The sequence below is a fragment of the Lathyrus oleraceus genome, chromosome 7 (assembly GCF_024323335.1).
Source record: "Lathyrus oleraceus cultivar Zhongwan6 chromosome 7, CAAS_Psat_ZW6_1.0, whole genome shotgun sequence".
Classification (NCBI taxonomy): Eukaryota; Viridiplantae; Streptophyta; class Magnoliopsida; order Fabales; family Fabaceae; genus Lathyrus; species Lathyrus oleraceus.
In genome coordinates this window covers 316111947-316119183 of record NC_066585.1, presented here as the reverse complement: position 1 = coordinate 316119183, position 7237 = coordinate 316111947, and positions in this window count along the sequence as shown.

The window sequence follows — 7237 nt, the reverse complement described above, 5'->3', positions numbered from 1 at the left end:
TGTGAGGTAATGGGAAATCATCTTTAGGGCTAGCTCTGTTCAGATCCCGATAGTCGACACACATCCGTACCTTTCCATCCTTCTTAGGTACTGGGACGATGTTTGCAACCCATGGCGGATAATTGGTGACTGCTAGAAACCCTGCATCCAACTGCTTTTGCACTTCTTCCTTTATCTTGACAGCCATCTCCGGTCTTGTTCTTCTGAGCTTCTGCTTGACCGGAGGACAACCTTCTTTGAGAGGCAAGCGGTGTACCACGATGTCTGTGTCCAGCCCAGGCATGTCCTGATAAGACCAGGCGAAGATGTCAACGTATTCTTGCAGCAATTCAATCAGCCCTTTCTTCACATCATCTCTCAAAACAGCCCCTATCTTAATTTCTCTCTTGGCGTCCTCGGTGCCGAGATTAATCACTTCAACAGACTCTCGATGCGGTTGAATAACCCTTTCCTCTTGTTTTAATAACCTGGTAAACTCTTCAGGGAGTTCACAGTCTTCATCATCCTCTTCTTCAGCTTGAAAGATTGGATTTTCAAAGTCGAAGCGAGCCATAGCAGAACCGTTATCAATAGGATCCGGTGATGTGCATCTGCATGAGTGATGGTATGTGCTTATGAGTGTGAACAAGAAGTGAAAACTAAACAAAACATTGCCATTTTTTTATTTTGAAAAACTGCAAAAATAGAAAGACAGGGAACGAAATATTTGAATGCAAAAATACGTTCTTTATTTATGATAAAAATGCAATTGTCACATAGATGGGCCCTACAATGAGTCATTACGCCCTGGGCGGAACGTAAGACTTGGATATGCATGAATAAACAAAGAAAATCACTCTTCAAGAAGAGTGACTTGGATAATCTCTTCAGAAGACCAATTGTTGATGACTTCACCCGGGATCCTCGGACGCACCCAGTTGTCAATGTCACAATCACTATCCCCATCTTCTTTATTGACTGCAGAGACTTGACCATACTGAATGACGCCAGCACTGGAGAAAGTGATCGGCCCCTGAAGTGTTGTAGAAGTCAGAGCTGGCTGATATCCAATCCCGAATCTATCTTCTTTCACTGGTAATTCCAACAGACGCCCCCAACCGGGAGCAACACCTGAATCCACCACGGCCCTTGCCTGTTTAAAGGATGAGATAGAGGCACCCGCTTTAACCTCTTCCACCGGAGCTGCATCCTTGACTTGAACTGATTCAAAAGCCTGACACAGAGTCTCATGAATTTCACCTTCTACTTCTACATACTTGAATGTAGACAGGTTACTGACCAGGATGTCCTCCTCACCACAGACGGTGATAATTCGTCCGTTGACCGGAAACTTAATCTTCTGATGTAGAGTTGAAGAGACTGCCCCAGCATTATGGATCCAAGGACGACCCAGCAGGCAACTGTAGGAAGGACTGATATCCATCACGTAGAAGACAGTGTTGAAGGTTTGTGATCCAATCAGAATTGGCAATTCTACCTCTCCAAACACCGATCTCTTAGAGCCATCGAAGGCTCTAACAATAAGATCTGAAGGCTTCAAGACCAAACCCTCTACTTCTAACTTTGACAGGGCTCTCTTGGGTAGCACATTGAGAGAGGAGCCTGTATCCACCAGAACATGCGATAGCACGGTGTCTCTGCACTCCATCGAGATGTGCAGAGCCTTATTATGATTGCGTCCGGCTGGTGTTAAGTCAGAATCGGTAAAACCCAACCCGTTGCCTACATGAACATTTGCAACGGTCCCTTCTAGTTGGTTTACTGAGATCTCCTGAGGCACATATGCAGCATTAAGAACCTTCAGAAGTGCCTCCCTGTGTGCCTCCGAACACAACAGGAGTGAGAGAATGGATATCTTGGACGGAGTCTGAATCAACTGATCGACTACTTTGTAGTCGCTTTTCTTTATGATTCTCAGAAGCTCGTCCACATCCTTTGCAAAAGTGGGCTCAGAACCAGCCTGTGGTGCAGAGGTACCCTCATTCACGACTTGCTTGCCTTTGGTTTTCGCCACAGCATCAGCATTATCAGCTTGGGTAACCGGTGGTGAGAACAATCTACCACTCCTGGTGAATCGCCCGATTCCACCAACATTGTCCACTGCGGGACCTTCGACTTCAAATTCTGGCTTTTGACCCTCTTCTACTTTCAGTGGCCGTTCCACCCTATGATCGTGGGTGTATACATTCCCCCCATAATGCCACGGAATGGCCCTTTCACTGGTGAAAGGTAAAGGACCAGGGGTTGTGATGGTCATAGTAGATCGTCGCACTGGTGGCACGGGTTGCGCTTCTGGCACACAGATCTGATTAGTTGGGTAGAAAATAGTGATAGTAGCAATATCACAGTCGTACTCAGAAATCTCATTCATTGAAATGCAAGCATCCGAAACATCGGGATCAAGTTTAATTACATCATCATGGATCACAGAATCAGTAGGAACAACATCTGCGAATTCATCAGTAGCATCTTCAAACCCTTCTTCCTCAACCCCTTCCACAAACTCATGGACAGACAAATCTTCAACCTGGAGGATACCTTTGTCGAGCAAGGCCTGGATACCCTGCTGTAGCTTCAAACAACCTCTACTCTGAGTGGCACAATCCAAACAACCCTTCCCACAACCGGGGAAAACATCGGCCTTCAGCAAGCATCCTTTGATATCCAACAATGGAGTCTTCAACTTCAACACGTCCTTAATGGACTTGGCTTTTCCCTCTATCATGTTAATGTTCGCACCACCATGCTGGGGCATGGGATTGTTAACGACATTAGGAGCTGGTGCAAGGTCGATGGCCTTTGAATCTATGAGGTCCTGAACTACGTGCTTAAAAGCTTTGCAGTTCTCAATATTATGGCCAGGTGCCCCAGAGTGGAAGCTACATCTAGCGTTGGCGTCGTAACCCACCGGAAGTCTACCAACAGGAGGAGCCAGAGTGCGCAGTTGCACAAGTTGTAGTTGTTGCAGACTAGAAAGCATCTGAGCGTACGACATTGGAAGGGTGTCGAAACGCCGGTCCATCATCCTTTGCCTCTGTTGATAAGCGGGTCTGTTACCCGGTTGTTGCTGCTGTTGATACTGAGCTGGTTGACGTTGTGATTGTTGTTGTTGTAGTGGCGCTGCAGCTGGAATGGTCACAGCCGCAACATACGGTTGCTGATGATAATTCTGAAAGTTATTCCTCCGGTTATCCCTGTTCTGATAAGAAGATATGGCATTTGCATCCCCTTCTCTCCTCTTCTGTCCCTGAATGAACGGCTTCTTCACCCCTGATGAGGATCCACCTTCATTCTGGCTCTTATAGGTCTTTAGGTAATTCTCCACCCTTTCTCCAGTAGAGACCACATCAGCAAAGTTGGAAGCATTGCAACCTACCAGACGCTCCAAGTAAGGTCCGGGCAGAGTATTCATGAACATGTTGGCCATTTCCTTTTCCAACATAGGAGGCTGAACACGGGAAGCTGTGTCCCTCCAGCGTTGAGCGTATTCCCTGAAGCACTCATTGCTTTTAAGAGACAGATTCTGAAGTTGAGTTCTGTCCGGAGCCATGTCTGTATTATACTGATACTTCTTAACGAAAGCCTCTGCCAAGTCCCTCCAGCAACGGATGTGGGCTCTGTCCAGCCTCATATACCATTCCAAGGATGCCCCAGCCAGGCTGTCCTGGAAGAAGTACATAAGTAGCTTCTCGTCATCAGAGTATGCAACCATTTTACGGAAATAGGCTTGCACGTGAGTTTTGGGGCAAGAGTTGCCATTGTATTTGTCAAATATCGGGACCTTAAATTTCGGTGGCACTCTCACACCTGGGACCAGCCCCAAGTCAGCAACATCTACTCCCAGAAGATTCTGTCCTTCCACTGCTTTCAACCTCTCTTCCAATCTTTTAAACATGGGGTCCATGCCGAAGTCTTCCTGAAGCAAGGGGAACTGATCATCTTGACCATCCTGAATAGGTTGTTGATCTAGGTTGATATGCGGGATCGGGATAGGCCCCGGTCCATTGGGACCATTAGCCTCTCCAGCTGGAGGATCAGCCAACGTCTCCGGTTGAGTAATAGGGGGATCCCTTGGTACCAACAATCTAAGCTCCTGCTGTCCTTGTGCCACCCCTTGAACCAAGTCCATGAACTGATTCATGCGAATCTTCATCTCGGCGAGCTCTGCTTGTAGGCTCTCCATTGCTCTCTGTTGATTCCTTCGGGTACCGTGTCGGTGAATGCCTGAGTCAGCTATCCTGCTAGTGGGACACCAAACAAAATGAGAACACTGCAGCGGTACCTGTTATGCAAAATATGACAATGAATATGTAAATGCAATGACATGTTTATCAATTCCAAAAGGTATTCTACCCCCTTGATTCCAGTCTCACATCAGGCGAATAGTGCAAGAAGACTGAGTCATGGATAAACCTCTGAGATCGAGATGCAACAAAGGGAAACCAACATACAAATGAGTTTCAAGAAAAGGGCCTTAGCCAAAAGTACATCAAAAGAGGATCCCCACAACAAGCCTGTGGATTATCACTTCACAACAACAAAACAAAAGGTAAAGGGAGGAACATAAACCAGGGATCAGCCTCCTGTATACAACCCATAAGGACTGCTCCTCACTTCATCCAGTAATGCCACCGTGTCGGGATGACCTGGAGATTCTGCCAAATGCCGGATAAGCAGATTCCTCTTGTGAATGATCCCATCCAGTTCGTTGATGTGTTCTCTGTAGTAATTCCCATCATCTTCTCCGAATACCTCTTCAAGTCTGGATTTCTTCAAACCTGCCAACACCTTGAGTTCTTCAATCTGTCCTCGAGCCTCATTGAGTTGATCTATGATGTAGCCATTAGTAGAACGGGCGCACATAAGCTCATTGTTCTTCCCCTTCAGCAAAGTCGTCAATTTCTCTATTTGACCAGTCAGTTCGGCTACTGTCTCCTCCTCCTTTGCCCTCCGAGAAGTTGAAAATGCATCCCATTGCTCCTGCCACCCAGCTAATTTACCATGAGCATCTACTAACTGCTGCTTGACTCGCCTCAACTCAGAACTGGATGATCTCAAGGCTTCGTCTGTCTTCCTGAAGAAGTCCACCTCCACAGCAAATTTCCTCTCTGCTTCCTTTTGCACTCTGACGGCTTCCCCCTTCTGATATTCTGCCTCTTGGAATTGATGCATACAGTCTTGCAACTTCTCACTTAACTCTGAGTTCTTGGTTTGAAGTCCCTCCATGGCACTCTTCAACTTGTCATACTCCTCTCGGCTCACCATTGTTGACTTCTCAGGAGTAGATGGATACAAAGGTTCTTCAATAGGGAACGGCAGACCGAACTCTTCGACTCTTCCTTGAAGCCACTCTTCATACCGAGGGTAAGTTCTACAATCTCCTTTTCCAAGCACAGTTCTTCCCTTCTTGATCACCTTGAGCCAGGCCTCAGCTGCCTTACGGGATACCGTCAAATCAGGCGAAGAATGGAAAAACAGAGATTCTTCCACATCCTTTTCCAAAGGCGGAGTTCTTAAAGCATATCCAAACTGTCTAACTGCTAGAGAAGGATTATAGTTGATTCCTCCCCTTCTTCCTACCAACGGAACATTTGGGAAGTTCCCACAACTATGAATAATATCTGCCCGAAGCAAGCTCCGGTCGGACCACCAAGAAATATCTTCAGCTCTCAACCCCATCAATTTCTTCGACCAACTCAACGAGTCCTTAACATTAACGAACACTCCTGATTTGGGTAGGTGAGAACTGAACCACTTATAAAACAAAGGCGCACAACAATTCAACAACCCTCCTTTTCTATTCTTATTTCTGTGGTGCACTGAATGAAAGAAATCTCCTAGCAAGGTCGGTACTGGATTTCTCAACACGAAGAGGCGTATTGCGTCCATGTCCACAAATTTGGCAACATTAGGGAACAAGACAATCCCATACACACAAAGAGCCAACACAGCATTGAAACCCCTCTGGTTACCATCTTCTAGTTTCTTCTTTGCTTCTCCCAATAAGAAACTCAGATGACAACCACTAACTTCTCCCTTCTGACACATATTAGCCTTCCAAACTGATTCCTCCAAATATGTGGCTGAAGCAACCATGCTGAGATCGGGCAGAAACTCAGAACTGTAGAACAATAACTGTGACCTGATAGGAACTCTGAGAAAACTGGCAATCTCCTCCAAAGTAGGGACCAAAATATAATCCGGGAAAGTGAAACCTCTCAGTGGAGGGTCATAGAACTGTAGCAGTGTGAATAGGGCGTCATGTTGATCTTTGGAAAGAACCGTGACGAAACTTAGAATCAAACCGTAATCCTTTCGGAATCCTTCTAGAGAATCAGGATCCATTAACTGCATCAACTGTTGGATGGGCTCCAAACAGACCACCGGAAACTTGTAGGCGACCAGTCTCTTTCTGCCAATATCCATCTTCAAAAAAAACTGCGATCGGAATCAAGAAGAAGATTTAAACCCCCTTGAAATGGATACACATGTGTTAAATACTATGAATGCAAATGATGTGATGATGCGAATGCAATGCAGTGGTATGTCAATCAGGATTGCTGTATCTGCTTGAACATCTGTCGGGTTACACTGTCTGAAGAGAGAACCACTGAGGAATATAATACAAGATCTAAGCTCTGCTCCAGAAAACCGGGTTGGTTGGAGGTTAAGGTTTCCTGAATTTAGCCCGCCCCTCACTGGTAGGTTCTAAGAACAGAAGTTCGTCAACTTCAGCCCTTCAGTCGCGAATAATACGTTTACCACTGAAGGTTTGGCATTATTACGGGATAAAAGACCTCCACTGACTCCCCTCAACAAGACATCCTAAAGCAAGTTCCCAGTCTCGGGGTCCTCGGATTGATCAGCGAGAATGCGCCCACCAGAGCTAACATAATCACGTCTCGGAGGAGAGGCCTCGACTGAGTTCTCGGGAAATGGTCACCAGAGTCGACAATTTCTAAAGGAACATCATGTCGTTACGGAACATCCGTAGGACATAATATATCCAAGAGAAACCTCGTCTGGGTGTGGTTCTTCACGAACGACTTAACGTAGCAACATGCCACGCAAGCCTCATGATCATCCACTCTAAAACTTGTGTGTACACTCAAGCCTGGGTAATGGGCTTATCTCTCGTAGAACATCCCATCCCAACAAACAACAACAGCTCCAACAGATACAGCAGATGAATGCAAGCAAGTAAGTAAATAAAATATACAAAAGCATGAACATCCAC